Source organism: Rhinoraja longicauda, chromosome 5 (genome assembly GCF_053455715.1).
Source record: "Rhinoraja longicauda isolate Sanriku21f chromosome 5, sRhiLon1.1, whole genome shotgun sequence".
In the NCBI taxonomy this organism is placed as follows: Eukaryota; Metazoa; Chordata; class Chondrichthyes; order Rajiformes; family Arhynchobatidae; genus Rhinoraja; species Rhinoraja longicauda.
The window spans coordinates 51564601-51581728 of record NC_135957.1 but is presented as its reverse complement, the minus strand read 5'-3'; the positions used below and the strand labels follow the sequence as shown (position 1 = coordinate 51581728).

Below are 17128 nucleotides of genomic sequence, written 5' to 3'. Positions count from 1 at the left end.
GTCCCTAGTGTGTGTAGGATAGTGTTAGTGTGCGGGGATCACTGGTCAGTGCAGACTTGGTGGGCCGAAGGGCCTGTTTTTGCGCTGTATCTCTAAACTAAATTAAACTAAACTAAACCTATCACAGGCAGACTCAATGGTCCAAATGGCTTAATTCTATGTCTTATGATCTATCTTCACTAACACGAGGCACCGGGAGTAATCTGGAGATTACTACACGAGGTCCTGCTTTTTAATATGTTTTCCAATTCCCTGTATTCAGTCTGCAGGACCTCATCCCTTTTCCTATTTATGTTATTTGTGCCAAGGTGCACAACGACTTCTGGCTGAACAAGCCTTTGTAAATATTCTGCAGCCGTTCCAAGACATCCTGGATATGGGCACCAAGGAGGCAACACACCATGCTGGAATCCTATTTGCTGCCACAGTATTTGCTGTCTGTTCCCAAACTAATCAGTCTCCTATCACTATCCCCCTATTTGTCTTCACTGTAACCCACTGTGCCTCACAGAGCCATTCCTGATGCCATTGGCCTGACTGCTGCTGCTGTTGCTCTTCTCTGAATGGTCACCCCCTAGCAGTAACCAAAAGGGTATACTTATTTTTGAGGAGAAGGGCCAAATGGGATTCCTGCACCCTCTGCCTACTACCTTTCGTGGTGGTCACTCATCTACTTTCTGCTTGTGTATGAGATGCGACCACCTCACTGTAATCCGATCTATAACCTCAGGGCGGTAGAGATGCTGCCTTACAGCGAATGCAGCGCCGGAGACTCATGTTCGATCCTGACTACGGGCGACGTATGTACGGAGTTTCTACGTTCTCCCCGAGACCTGCGTGGGTTTTCTCCGAGATCTTCGGTTTCCTCCCACACTCCAAAGACGTACAGGTTTGTAGGTTAATTGGCTGGGCAAATGTAAAAATTGTCCCTAGTGGGTGTAGGATAGTTAGTGTGCGGGGATCGCTGGGCGGCGCGGACCCGGTGGGCCGAAGGGCCTGTTTCTGCGCTGTATCTCTAAATCTAAATCCCATATCAGTCTCCTCTGATCCAGCCGTGGTCATCCAGCTGCAGCTCCAATTTCCCCACCTGATCTGTCAGGACCTGCACTGCTCCAGGAACAGTTACTCCCAGGCACTGAAGGCTGCAGTGTAAATCTCCCACACTGCTCCTCCTCTCTTAATAGGAACCATTCATGAAGAGAATTGCTCATTCAACATTATCAAATTTCCTCCCAACCCCGGTTGCTGCTCAATGAACCCATGCTCAGCACAGGAGCACCTCAAGGTTGTGTGCTCAGCCCCCTGCTCTACTCACTCCATGCACAAAACTGTGTAGCTGGACACAGTTCCAACTCCATCTTCAAATTCGTCGATGACACAACCATTATATTATGGATGATGATGAGTATAAGAGGGAGATCGATCGACTGACCGAATGGTGCCAGAACAACAACCATGCTCTCGACATCAGTAAAACCAAGGAGCTGATTGTTAACTATAGAAGCGGTAGACTGAGGATCCGCAAACCTGTCTTCATCGACGGAATGGTTGTCAACTTATTTTTTGTTGTTGATTCTCATGTTTACAGATTACTATGTTTACATACCTGTTGTGCTGCTGCAAGTAAGAATATAATTGTACTGTTTAGGACATATGACAATGAAAAACTTTTAATTCTCTCTTGTAAGAATTATTTTTCCACTCTTTGTAGATGAAATTGTTTAAATTGGAAGCCATTTTAATAAATATTTTCTGTACCTTCACTGGAACATCCACCAACGTCCCAAAAGTGTGGAGTCCAGGACTAAGCTTAGGTCAATCCAATGTACTATGAAGATTCAATATAACCACTCTTGTGCTCTGTGTGTCATTTTATGAAGCCCATGATCCCACATGCTTTCCTAACCATTCTATCAACATGTCCTGTGACTCTCAAAGAACACCCAGACCTTTTCAGCCAACACAGTCTCTTCTGATTCTCGCATCATCTAATGCTTCCTTTTATTAATTTTCATCTGTCACTTGTCTGACCATTTGCAGTCTACTAACCTCCTCACAACTTACTGCACCTTCATTTAAAAAAAAAAAATTGTGTCCCCAACCCCCTTCCCGCCCACTCACACGTGCACACACAAGCCATTGATATGAGCAGAAATAATTGTGTTCTTTGCGCAGATCCCTGAAGAATGTCACTGTCTACCATCTTTCATTCTGAAGAGCAACTATATCCCGCAAATATCTACTTTCTGTCCTCATGCTAATCTTTTATTTATGTTTCCACTGACCCTTTTATTCCTTGGGTGCTTAGGGATTCAAAACACTTGCTTTAAAAAGGAAGTTTCTGCTTCTGCTCCCTCTATCACCTACTGGATAATGGAAAAAGTGATGCATTTGAATCATATGTTCAGGTCACAACACCCAGACCTAGGCTACAGATTTCATCAGTGTATAACATATAACATATAACAACTACAGCATGGAAACAGGCCTGTCCGGCCCTACCAGTCCACGCCGACCATTCTCCCTGACCTAGTCTCATCTACCTGCACTCAGACCATAACCCTCTAATCCCCTCTTATCCATATACCTATCCAATTTACTCTTAAATAATAAAATCGAGCCAGCCTCCACCACTTCCACCGGAAGCCCATTCCATACAGCCACAACCCTCTGAGTAAAGAAGTTCCCCCTCATGTTACCCCTAAACCTTTGTCCCTCAATTCTGAAGCTATGTCCCCTTGTTGGAATCTTCCCCACTCTCAAAGGGAAAAGCCTACCCACGTCAACTCTGTCCGTCCCTCTCAAAATTTTAAAAACCTCTATCAAGTCCCCCCTCAACCTTCTACGCTCCAAAGAATAAAGACCCAACCTGTTCAACCTCTCTCTGTAGCCTAAGTGCTGAAACCCAGGCAACATTCTAGTAAATCTCCTCTGTACCCTCTCCATTTTGTCGACATCCTTCCTATAATTTGGCGACCAGAACTGCACACCATACTCCAGATTCGGCCTCACCAATGCCCTGTACAATTTTAACATTACATCCCAACTTCTATACTCGATGCTCTGATTTATAAAGGCAAGCATACCAAACGCCTTCTTCACCACCCTATCCACATGAGATTCCACCTTCAGGGAACAATGCACAGTTATTCCCAGATCCCTCTGTTCCACTGCATTCCTCAATTCCCTACCATTTACCCTGTACGTCCTATTTTGATTTGTCCTACCAAAATGCAGCACCTCACACTTATCAGCATTAAACTCCATCTGCCATCTTTCAGCCCACCCTTCCAAAAGGCCCAAGTCTCTCTGTAGACTTTGAAAATCTACCTCACTATCAACTACTCCACCTATCTTAGTATCATCTGCATATTTACTAATCCAATTTGCCACACCATCATCCAGATCATTAATGTAAATGACAAACAACAGTGGACCCAACACAGACCCTTGGCACACTCCACTAGACACTGGCCTCCAACCTGACATACAATTGTCAACCGTTACCCTCTGGTATCTCCCATTCAGCCATTGTTGAATCCATCTTGCAACCTCACTATTAATACCCAACGATTTAACCTTCTTAATCAACCTTCCATGTGGAACCTTGTCAAATGCCTTACTAAAGTCCATATAGACAACATCCACAGCCTTGCCCTTATCAATTTCCCTGGTAACCTCTTCAAAAAATTCAAGAAGATTAGTCAAACATGACCTTCCAGGCACAAATCCATGTTGACTGTTTCTAATCAGGCCTTGATTATCCAAATAATTATATATATTGTCCCTAAGTATCTTTTCCATTAATTTTCCCACCACAGACGTCAAACTAATAGGTCTATAATTGCTAGGTTTACTTTTAGAACCTTTTTTAAACAAAGGCACAACATGCGCAATGCGCCAATCTTCCGGCACCATCCCCGTTTCTAATGACGATTGAAATATTTCCGTCATAGCCCCTGCTATTTCTGCACTAACTTCCCTCAATGTCCTAGGGAATATCCTATCAGGACCTGGAGACTTATCCACTTTTATATTTTTCAAAAGTGTCCGTACCTCCTCTTCTTTAATCCTCCTAATTTCCATCACTACTCTACTTGTTTCGCTTACCTCACATAATTCAATATCCTTCTCCTCGGTAAATACCGAAGAAAAGAAATTGTTTAATATCTCCCCCATTTCTTCCGGCTCAGCACATAGCTGTCCACTCTGACTCTCTAATGGACCAATTTTGTGTGCCTGCCTGGTGTTAAAGCTAATGGTGGGTGAGCTGTCACCTGGTGGAAAGGTTTAGAGCGAAAAAACGAGGTTGCTGAATGTTTTGCTGCTAATATTGAACCAGCGGGAGACGAGGACATTCACCGGGAAACGCAGATTGTATGATTTATGGATGAAGAGGTTGCAAAGAGCCTGCTATGGCAGAATTGCAGATAGTGTCACACTGGTTGCATAACTGGATTGGTGTTCCTGGCCAGAAGCCTGTTCTAATAAACCAATGATGAGTTCAAATCTCAGCATGGCAATTAGAAGTTTAAAATCATGCTATTGAAAACATCAAAATGGTAATTAGAAAACAACTAGATTGTTTTTTTTAAACCCTCCAATTTATTTGTTTACTAATTATCTGCTCCTATTGGGATTTATGCATATTGACATATGATGAAAGAATGGGTCGACTGGGCTTGTATTCACTGGAATTTAGATGAGAGGGGATCTTATTGAAACATATAAAATTCTTAAAGGATTGGACAGGCTAAATGCAGGAAAAATGTTCCTGATGTTGGGTGAGTCCAGAACCAGGGGTCTCAGTTTAAGAATAAGGAGTAGGACATTTAGGACTGAGTTGAGGAAAAACATTTTCAGGCAGAGAGTTGTGAATCTGTGAAATCTCTGTCATAGAAGGCAGTGGAGGCCAATTCACTGGATGCTTTCAAGAGAGATTTAGATTTAGCTCAGAGCTAAAGAGATATGGGGAAAAAGCAGGAACGGGGTACGGATTTTAGATGATCAGCCATGATCATATTGAATGCGGTGCTGGCTCGAAGGGCCGAATGGCCTCCTCCTGCACCTATTGTCTATTGTCTATTGAATGGCGGTGCTGGCTCGAAGGGCCGAATGGCCTACTCCACCTATTTTTTTGTGTGTAGGAAGAAGGTCTGAAGAAGGATGTCGACCCGAAACATCACCCATTCCTTCTCTCCGCTGAGTTACTCCAGCATTTTGTGTCTACCTTATTTTATTTTCTATGTTTCTAATGTTTCTATTAGTGCTTTTTGAGGAAAATAATATTTGTGGCGCAAAGCACAGGTGGACTCTATATCTCTCCATATATTTCCTCCTAGATGTTTTCCCATCTACATGCAATTTCAGATTGAATCATTATGAAAAATCATATTCATGTTGTGTATGAACAAATCTCTGATGGAAATTCATCTGACACTAGATCTCTTGTTATCTTATTAACATATCAGCACTTTTCCCATCAGTGATTTTATTTGTTGTAAAACAAGAACTTAACGTGACACAAACAAAGTGACACGAATATTGACATAAAATAAATGTTTTTGAAGTACAAAATGGGACAAATCAAAGTACTGCAGACTTAATTTGCAATTTGTAGTCCCTTCTGGTAAAACAATCAAAATCAAAAGGTTGTAATATTTGCATACTTATTGTGCAAACTTCAACATTTAGTCAGGTATTAAATGTAAAATTAAAGTATTAATCTTTGTAGGAGCCATTTATGTTTAGGCTAGCTACTGTTGGCATATTATATTATTTTGTCTAGATATATCTTGCCGAATTATTTTGTTCACTCGGGTGCGGTCACTAGATGTACAGGGTGGTGTATATATATGGGCATAAGGGACTGGGAGTGGCCAGATAAAGGGAGGGAGAGTATACAGATCTTACCAGATCTGGGAACAGACCTGGAGACAGACCTGGGAACAGACCTGGAGAGAGACCTGGGAACAGACCATCGACTGGAAAGTCCCGAGACTTGGGACCAGACCAGGGACAGAGCAGCCAGCTACAACTTGTATGCAAAATAAGTATAGGCTGGTATGTTCATCTCCTTCTTTGTACAACTACTTCAATAAACTAATTAAACTGGAAAACGACTGGAAGATCTGTTCTGGGTTTGCATAAGATCGCTCTGACTCCCTGTGTAGTAATGCCAATTGGAAAATAAGTTATTGGAAAAGTCGGAAAGTTGCCATTACACCTTAAGTAAGACCTGGCTCTATGAGTGAGACTGGAGCTTGTGAATCAACTGGACGGAACAATGATTGTTTTATTTCAAAATCCTGATGCCAAATCCCACAGACTAGACAAGGTCGCCACCTGCGCTAATCTGACTAATGGAGATTGAAAACCTCGAAAGCCAACGCGCAGGGAAAGTGAGTACGTACAGCATTAAGCTTTATTGGAGAAGCTATATGTGATAAGCTGTATTGGAAAACGGCTACTGTAATGGAGAATTGAGAATACAAAGAAGTGGCCTTGAGAATCGCACAATATCAGTTGTTTTGAATACTTGTGCTGCCACGATTTTACGTCAACGCGTCTTAAAGGGATAGTGTACAAGCATGTCTGTGGTTAGATCTGATGCTCAGCCACAAGAAAGGATTCTGAAAAGGAAAAAATGGTTACGGCCAAAGGAAAAAAGGGTCACTGCCAAAGGCTTGGAATCGCTCATTGAAAAGCACCAGAAGACAAAAACCTCGAGATATAAACAAGCTATCAAGTTAATGGAAATGCTGAAAGAGCTTATGGAATCAAGGGAAATGTAAATGAAGTACAATCTAACCTGATTCAATTAATCAAGCTCTGTGATGGTCAAAGAAAATTACGAGGCATTGGTGAAGTTACCATTGCCTGAAGATGAACTCGAAAAGCAAAATCAATGGGTTCAACAAACAATGGAAGCTTTTATCGGGTTTATGCAAGATGTAAAGGTGTGGTTATCTCAGGTTGGTCAGCAAACTATGCACTCCATTGCTGAGAGTGCCAATACACAGCGTGTTGTAAACTCAGATGACATTAGACCTGATGACATTGTTTCAAATGTCTTAAAACCTAAATTGAGCCACAAATTCAGTTCTTCATTATGTGCATCTTCAACATTCTCTGCTTGCATGAAAGCTCAGGCAGATAAGGTTGCTCTCATGAAACGGATTGCCACCCTGAAAGGCAAGATTGAGGAACAAGAACAATTAGAGGAAGAACAGAAGAGAAGACAATTGGAAATAGAGGAGGAACAGAAAAGACAAAAAGAACAGCTGAGAAGAAAGAAAGCACAACTGGAACTAGATGCTGAACTGGCATCAACCATTGCAAGAATCAATGTTCTAAAGGCCATGAGATCAAGAATCAGCTCTAGAGTATCTGATAGGATGAACACTTATTTGAGAAAAGGAACTGCTCAAAAGGAAACATCAGCTAAATTAGATCCACATGCAGATGAATACTTGCCTGATCAAGTGCAACAAAGACAGAATGTGTTGATGGGAACTGAATCTTCCTCCCAGCAACAGGTTGTTAGACCAAAGCAAACAAATCATGGACCATCTGTTAGAGCTCATGATATGACCCATCTAACTCAATACTCCCTTCAAGGGCAAGATGTACAGACTCATATGCAAAAGGGTGTGCAGGGGCATGTTCGCACTACACCCCCCCCCCCCCCCCCCACCGAATGATGGAAACCAAGTTCATACCTGTAACCTAATTCAGAAGCAAAATGACATCACTGTTCTTCTGCCTCAACAAAATCTCTCTTCTACTTTACCACCAAGAAATATTCCTGTTTATGATGGTGATCCTTTGCAGTATGAAGTTTTCATCACGGATGACAGAGGAGTGGAAAGAAAGACTAATGATGACAGTGACTGCTCACATTTTCTAGAGCAAGACATGAGGGCATCCAAAAGACTTAGTCCACAGCTGCCAACACTTGCCTCAAGCCCAGGGCTAGCAAAGAGCAAAAGATCTGCTTAAGGAGCATTTTGGTAATGAACAAAAGATTGTCACTGCATACATGGTCAAGGCATTTGCCTGGTCAGTGATCAGATCAGAGGATGTGAACGTGTAGCAAGCGTTCTCACTGTTCCTTAGAGGTTGTTGCAATGCAACGGAACATCTCAGCTATATGGAGGAAATGAATGTCGCTTCCAATGTGAAGACCATCCTTCTAAAACTGCCTTACAAGCTCAGAGACAAGTGGAGGGATAGGGCATGTCAGCTACAGGAGCAGCAGACATCAAGCTAGATTTTCTGACCTGGGAGACTGTGCTGTAGAAGCACAGGTGCAAGAAAATCTGGCAACAAATGGAATGAAAAGAGATGTGTCTGCCACCAAGCCACAAGGTTCTTGTTCGTCCTGCAATAAAAGTGGTTACACATTGGGGCGGTGTCCACAGATCAAGAATAAGGGGCACAAAGAAAAGATAGACTTCTGAAAGGAGAAGGTAGTCTGTTTTGGATGTTTGAAAATAGGTCACATGAGCAAAGACTGCAAGAGTTGTTTGGCTTGTGATGTGTGCAACCAAAATAATTCTGAAATACTTCACATTGAACAAAAGGACAACGGAAAGAAGCCAGAACATACAGAACAGAATGAAAAAACAATTGTGAGTAATGTTGTTCTCTCACCTCAAATGTGTGGGCATATTGGGGCCGGTGATGAAACCTGCATCTTCCCCATTGTACCAGTACAAGTAAAGAGCCACAAGGGGAGCGCAGTGTTGCAAACATACGCAATTTTGTATCATGGAAGTTCATCTACCTTTTGCACAGAAAGCTTGATGAGAAGGCTGAACATTACCGGACAAAAGACAAAAATTCACTTGCCTACCATGAACCAAGTGAAGCCTGTGATCAGTCATCATATCTCAGGTTTGGAAATATGTAGTCTGGACAAAGACGATTTTATTCAACTATTTTGTGTGTTCACACATAAGACCATGCCTTCGGATCTGGAAACAGTTCAGATGGTAAAAGACCTGACTGCCATCTGCCAAAATGGGAGGATTCATGCTGTCAAAATGGATCAGCAACAGCCGTGCTGTATTGGTATCCATTCCACAAGAAAATTGAACCAAGGAGATCAAGGAGTTGGAGTTAGACAAAGAAAATCTGCCAATGGAAGGAGCACTGGGATTGCGCTGGTGCGTTGAAACAAATGTGTTCAAGTTAAGAATTGTTGCACAGGAGCGATCATACATTAGACGTGGCATCTTGTCCATGGGCAGATCGTCATACTATCCTTTAGGATTTCTAGCACCATTTACTCTGCCAGCCAAGCTGATTATGCAGGAGCTCTGCAAGGAAAACCTTGAATGGGATGAAAACATACCCCAAACCTTCTCTCAGCGATGGACAGGATGGCTAGCAGATCTCAACAAGACTGCGGAGTTTAAGGTGGACTGGTGCATGAAGCTCACAAGCTTTGGTCAAATCAGATATGCACAGATTAATCTCTTTTCAGATGCCAGCGAAAGTGGCTACGGTACTGTTTCGTATCTAAGACTGGAAAACGATAGCAAAGAAGTGCATGTTGCATTCATAATGGGAAAATCCAGAGTGGCACCATTAAAACAAATGACGATTCCCAGAATGGAGCTTACAGCTGCAGTCCTAGCTGTCAGAGGTGACACAATGCTGCAAAAGGAATTACAGCTTCAACTGGACAAATCCACCTTCTGGACCGATAGCACAACAGTGCTTAAGTATATCAACAACTAAATCAAATATTTCTAGCAAACATTATCTCTTTTGTAAGGGATGCTTCTGATGTATCATAACAAAGATATGTCTGCTCCAATAAGCTGAGAGCTGAGTACAGCAAAGACTGGTGGACCTAAAGATTGATGAATCACTAAAGTAGATTAGATGCCAACACATAATACATACCTTTTTGTTGATAAGCTGTAAAGTTTTTATAGCTCCTTTTAATGTTACTGTACCTAGTGGATCTGTTGGGCCCAAACCTCTCCTGCATTGGTACAGCACCCTCTCCTTCTGCACTCCTCCCTCCCCCCTCTCCCCCTCCCTCCTCCCTCCCTCTCCCCTCCCTCCCTCCTCCCCTCCCTCCTCCCCTCCCCCTCCCCTTTCCCTCCCTCCTCCCTCTTCCCCCTCACATCCCTCTCCCCCCTCCCTATATCCCCCTCCCTCCTCTCCTCCCCCTCCATCCCCCTCAACTGCCCCTTATCCTCCCCCTCCCCCCCTCCCTCCCTCCCTCCCTCCCTCCCTCCCTCCCTCCCTCCCTCGGAGACAGATTTAAACTTTAAATAACTTTTAAAATATAACACCGATTTCAATAAAATTTCCTCCATTAGCACCAAAGGGACGACGGTGAGTAAGGTGGGCCTAGAATTGTCGCACTATCATGTACCGTTTTCGCTGTAGTTCAGGAACAAACAAACAAACAGACGAGAGTTTTAGTATATAGATCGGTAATTGTTTCGTTATTTACGTAGAACAATAAGGGGCCGATGTGTAGGAGCCATTTACGTTTAGTCTAGCTACTGTCGGCATATTATATTATTTTGTCTAGATATATCTTGCCGTATTATTTTGGACACTTGGGGATGGTCACTAGATGTACATGGTGGTATATATGGGCATAAGAGACTGGGAGTGGCCAGATACAGGGAGGGAATGTTTCCAGTTCTTACCAGACCTGGGAACAGATCTGTGAACAGACCTGGGAACCAAAGATACTAGAGGAACAAGATAGACCACTCGACCCTAAAAACCCTAGTACGTCATGGCGCCATTTTAGTAGGCAGAAACTTGCAGAAACATTTAAAAAGAAAAGTAACAAAAAATCTGTGAATTGATAGATGAGATATATTCTGCATTTTTATGGTATCATCACACATACTGTTCCCCCAAAACACTGATTACACTGCGAGAGGCATAGCGAACGGCGGGTTTTTCCTACTAAAATGGCGGACGTTCCGCTCCTTTGCTTACTACGCTTCAGTATAGGCGATTTCAACAGAGTGGTTCATCTTGTCCCTCTAGTATCTTTGCTGGGAACAGACCTGGGAACATACCTGGGAACATACCTGGGAACAGACCATTGACTGGAAAGACCTGAGGCCAGGGACCAGACCAGGGACAGAGCAGCCAGCTACAACTTGCATGCGAAATACGTATAGCCTGGTATGTTCATCTCCTTGTTTGTACAACTACAATAAACAACTAATTAAACTGGAAAACGACCGGAAGATCTGTTCTGTTGGGTTTGCGTAAGATCACTCTGGCTCCCTGTGTAGTAATGGCAATTGGAAAATAAGTTATTGGAAAAGTCGGAGAGTTGCCATTACAACCTTTTTCAAACTGTTGGAATCATAGAATCAGAGTGATACAGTGTGGAAACGGACCCTTTGGCCCAACTTGCCCACACTGGCCAACATGTTCCAGCCACACTAGTCCCACCTGATCGCTTTTGGTCCATATCCCTCCAAACCTGTCCCATCCATGTCCCTGTCTAACTGTTTCTTAAACGTTGGTATAGTCCCTGTCCATTTGAAACCTCCTACATACAAAATTGATGAGTGGATATTAAGAAATGATTTCATTATTTCTGCAAGGAGACAATTTAAAATGTTCTCAAAATTTTGCTTGTTGAAGTTTCTGATTCTATAATTATGCAAATAATTTTAAAATTCTTCAATGAACTAAGGTAATTCGGCAGTGTAACAAAATGTTTTTTGCCTTTAAACAGTATTATTTGCGTTATTTAAATGTGATAATTGCTGCAGTTTTATTGTTGAAAGGAAATATAATTTAATTACAAAAAAATTAAAACTTTGAACAATGGCTGGTACCAGACATGGTAACGCTTTGTTTTGAAATCAACTAACATTAACTAAAAACTATAATAAACTATTTACTAGATTCTTAGAATTTTATTGTGAATAAACTGTTAAAACATGTCTTAATGTCTTTGAATTGAAGAGATCAAATACTGGTTGAATACATTCCTTAACTAAAATCTAGCAATGTCATTGGCCTATTTTGCTGATAACGCCCAGGTCCGAGGATTCTACACAGAAATAGGCCCTCCAGCCCATCATGTCCATACCAACCTTTTCCCCACATTTGGTTGTATTGTTCTGCACCTTCCCTATGTAAGTGCCTATATAAGTATCTTTTAAAATTAGTAAATGTGCCTGATTCCACCACTTCCTCTGGCAGTAAGTTCCAGATATCAACTACACTGTGCAAAAAATATTTTCCATCAAATCTCCTTGAAACTCATTACTCTTACTTTAAACCTATCCATTGTTTTTGATACCCCTACAATGGGGAAAGATTCTGACCATTTGTCCTTTCTATGCCTCTTATAAATCACTGTCTGGTCACTACTCACCATCCCTAGGCAAATTGAGATTTAAACCAGCATAAATGGTCGCATAAACAAAATCTTCCTTGCCTAGTTTGATAATAACTTAATGTCTGTGTTCCCTGATTTCTGATCCTTCTGACAAACTTCTCTGTCAGTTCAATCTATCCATATGCATGTCTCTTTTTACTGGAACCATTCTAATAAATTCTCTTGGTATCCCCTACCTTGTAAGATCTTCACATGTTTGCCAAAATGCAGCCCAAAACTGGACGAAATATTTAGATGTGGAAGAAACAGTGTTTTATGGAGATCCAACATAATCTTTGTTTTAGTACTTATTAGAATATCAATGCAACACTTGTTCACTTTTTAAATCATGCTCTGAATCTGTCTTGCGACATTCATAAATTTGTGCACATTCCTCGCAGATTTCTCTGCTGCTGCACCGTTTTGAAAATGTTGCACTTTCAGATTATATTGCCTCCGCTTACTTTACCCCCTAGATGTATACATGATTTACACTTTCGTGCATTGAATTTCACCTGATCGCATGTCAGCTCATTCCATCAGCCCATGCACAAATTTTGAAGCTGTCCAAATAATTCATCTAAATTTTAAAAAGCAGTGGTTGTCGTCTTGAGAAATACCAATGTACACCTTCCTTTATTCAAAAGCAGTCACGTACTGTTGTTCTTGATTTTCTATCCCTTTTCTGTCCCAAAATTATTGCAAATGTGCCACCACTGCCACATGGGCTTGATGTGTGCTGACAAGTTTATTCCATGGTAGCTTAAAATATCTTTAAAGTATTTATGCTTACAATATCAACAGCTTGCTTTCATCATCTCTCTTTCTTACCTCATCAAAAGACTCAATTAAATTAGTTTAAAGCAATATTAAATAATTCATAGGTAGGCACAAAATACTGGAGTAACTCAGCAGGTCCGGCAGCATCTCTGGAGAGAATGAATGGGTGACGTTTTGGGTTGAAACTCTTCTTCAGGCTGATGTCAGGGGAGGGGGCGGGACAAAGATAGAATGTAGTTGGAGACAGTAAGAACAGTGGGAGAACTGGGAAGGGGAGGGGATGAAGAGGGAAAGCAAGGGCTATCTGAAGTTAGAGAACTCAATGTTCATACCGCTGGGGTGTAAACTACCCAAGCAAAATATGAGGTGCTGTTCCTCCAATTTACGCTGGGCCTCACACTGACAATGGAGGAGGCCCAGGACAGAAAGGTCAGATTGGGAATGGGAGGGGGAGTTGAAGTGTTGAGCCACCGGGAGATCAGGTACGTTAAGACAGATTGAGCAGAGGTGTTCAGCGAAACAATCGCTGAGCCTGCGCTTGGTCTCGCCGATGTAGAGAAACTGACACCTGGAGCAGCGGATACAGTAGATGAGGTTGGAGGGTGTGCAAGTGAACCTCTGCCTCACCTGGAAAGACTGTTTGGGTCCTTGGATGGAATCGAGGGAGGAGGTAAAGGGACAGGTGTTGCATCTCCTGCAGTTGCTGGGGAAAGTACCTGGGGAGGGTGTGGTTTGGATGGGAAGGGCTTAGTTGACCAGGGAGTTTCGGAGGGAACGGTCTCTGCGGAAAGGGGTGGAGATGGGAAGATGTGGTCAGTAGTGGGATCCTGTTGGAGGTGGCAAAAATGTTGGAGGATTATATGCTGTATGCGATGGCTGATGGGGTGGAAGGTGAGGACAAGGGAGACTTTGTCCTTGTTACAAATGGGGGGAGGGGGAGCAAGAGCAGAGCAGTGGGATATCGAGGAGACCCTAGTGAGAGCCTCATCTACAATGGAAGAGGGGAACCCCCGTTTCCTAAAGAATGAGGACATCTCCGAAGCCCTGGTATGGAGCACCTCATCCTGGGCGCAGATGCAGCATAGACGGAGGAATTGGGAGTAGGGGATAGAGTCTTTACAGGAAGCAGTGTGGGAAGAGATGTAGTTAAGATTGCTATGAGTCAGTAGTTTTGTAGTGGATGTCAGTCAATAGTCTGTTTCCTGTGATGGAGATGGTGAGATCTAGAAATGGTAGGCAGATGTCGGAGATGGTCCAAGTGAATTTGAGTGCAGGTTGGAAATTAGTGGTGAAGTTGATGAAGTCAGTGAGTTCTGCGCGGGTGCAGGAGGTAACACCAAAGCAGTCGTCAATGAGCGGAGGTAGAGTTTGGGGATAGGGCCAGCGTCTGGAACAGGGATTGTTTGACGTACCCTAAAAAGAGGCAGGCATAGCTTGGGCCCATGCAAGTGCCCATAGATATGCCTTGGATTTGGAGGAAGTGGGAGGAGTCAAAGGAGAAGTTGTTGAGGGTAAGGACCAGCTCTGCTAGGCGTAGGAGGGTATTGATAGACAGAAATTGGCTGGAAATAATTTGTTCTTGTTTTACTTTGTTTATTCACACACGTTTAAGTGACTATTCATTTTATTCTGCATTTTTGTTTCTTGGGATTGTGGGCTGGAATTTGAATTTCACTACTCTTGGGGGACCACTTTAGATAGACATATATTATACACATCCATGCATAACCTTAACATATATAATGATTATTGGGGATCTTATTCCTCTGTTACCCACCTCACTTCATATTCCCCTAATCTTAGTTTAGTTTAATATTGTCACGTGTCCTGAGGTACATTAAAAAAGTTTTTTTAGCATGCTATCGACTCAAGGAAAAGACTATAATCAAGCACAGATAAAGGATAAATGATACAACATACCCACTAGTTGCTGGTTTTATTTTTATATGAATCTATGCAAATAATAATATAATACAAGGGGAAATTATATGACCCCATTGTCTCTCAAGGTTGAGTTGGCATCCAGCAAGATAGTCTCATTCTTAGGCCGGAAAACTACCATTGTGCCAGAGAGTCAGGAGAACTTTGCATTGCCAAGTTTGGAAAGCCGGACAAGAGGTGACCGGAGTACCAGTTCTGCATACTGGTTGGGCATTTAATGCTGTGTTTCCACCCGATTGGTGTAGTGGACTTGCTGCTATAAGAATAGGTTTGGTTGTAGAACATACTCTGAGGATTTTTAAAAAAAGAATGAAATCATTTCAACCGCTGTTCAACAGTAAGTGGCTCAGGAATCTCAAATTCAAAACTTGAGTTGAGACTTGTCCACAGGGAACAACGCGAAGGATGGACGACTGTAATCAATAGATTGGTTCTCAAAACCTTGCCAAGCAGTCTATCATCTTGGAAGGATCCACAGTGAAATATGTTTTCTTCATTAATAAGAAACTTTAAAACTTCTTTTTGTGATTTACTATTTTTAAAAGACATGTATTTGTTTGAAAAATTACAAACGTGTGAAAATGGACTAACAGTTTCTATCTAAAAATGTAGATTTTTGCTGATTTCATCAAAAACCAGGCAACCTGTTTTGATTTTCACTAATATTATTACAGGTAATTCTCAATTATTGAACATTTAACATGAATATTTACCATAATACAATTTTGGGTATACGTCTTGATTTACAAATCTATTTTCTTTGTTTAAGGAATAGCTTGCAACTCTCCGCCCACAGAAATATATGAAGCAAATTACTCATAATTTATTTTACCTAGCCTTTACCATTTATGGAATTTTACTCAAGAAACCATTTTCTAGGAATTGCCCCTTCGTATACTGAGGAAAGGTTGTATTGCTAAATGGGTGTTTAGTTGTCATTCACCCACTCACTTCTGCCCTAACAATAGTAATTATGTTCGCAAAAATATCCACAAAAAAAATCGTTTTACACGTGGAATGACGAACAGTAAAATCGACCCGGAAAATAAATTAGTCTTTCCACCAAAAACAACTTAGCCCAACACACAAGAAATATGCGTCAGAGACATCATTGTCTTCAAATAACTCAACATTAAATGCAAGTTCCTTCCTTCCAAAAGACATTATATAAACGTAGTCCAGATCTAGATCTGGTAATATGCTCCAATAAAATTACGACCACTTATTAGGCGGATAAAGTTTAGAGTGGAAATAACACAGCAATAATATGCAAATGAGAAATGAGCGACTGAAAAGCAGACGTTTAGAAGAAAGCTCACAGAAGGTGGCTGAGTGTCTAGTTTTTTTTCCTCTCTGCAGTTCCTTGCTAGCAGCTGTCCTGCGCGCCTGCGCATTCTCGCCCTGGAAATTTGTCTGCTACTCGTGACAGAATTTGGGTAAGAAACGGTGCAATTTTTAATTAAAATAAATAAATTGGGACCACAGGTTTCTGACAATGAATGGTTCTTTCTGTGCGTTTCCTTCACCTGAACTGGTATTTAACTCTACTCCACCTAACACCCTCTTCTTTCTTCTTTCCCGACGTTTATCCTAATTGCATTTGCTGTAACTTAAATAAAGTAGTTGCAGAGAAGCGAGTGGCCGGGACTCTCTCTTTCTCGCTGGGTATGTGTCTGCCTGCGAGAGCAGCAAAGTAAAACCCCCTCCTCCCCAGCAGTCAGAAAGAAATTGTTAATGGTAGAAAAAAACAGGATAGAGGGGGGAAAACAATGCAAATGGAAGTGGAAAGGGATTGTTTGACTTTTTTGCTGGTAAATAACGAGTGATGGTATTTTGCAGTTTGGTATTATTGAGGATTATTCCAAACAGTGTGACACACACACACACACACACACACACAGACCATTTTGTGGCTCCGAGCAAAGTGCGAGGGTTGCAGAGGAATGGCAGCGAGCTGCCTGCCGCTCGACACGATGTTTCTGGCCGACTCGTGTTCTGCTCTCTCATCTCTCTTTCTGT

The 17128-nt window shown here is 42.0% G+C and overlaps 1 protein-coding gene across 1 annotated transcript in view; it reads left to right on the top strand.

Moving 5' to 3' along the window:
- The first annotated feature begins 16496 nt into the window (after positions 1-16496).
- The window catches only part of l3mbtl3 (L3MBTL histone methyl-lysine binding protein 3), a 94634-nt gene continuing 94002 nt past the window's right edge, over positions 16497-17128 (top strand). The window contains exon 1 of the mRNA XM_078399538.1: positions 16497-16545. The gene's annotated coding sequence lies outside the window, so the exon portion shown is untranslated. The remainder of the gene's footprint in view (positions 16546-17128) is intronic.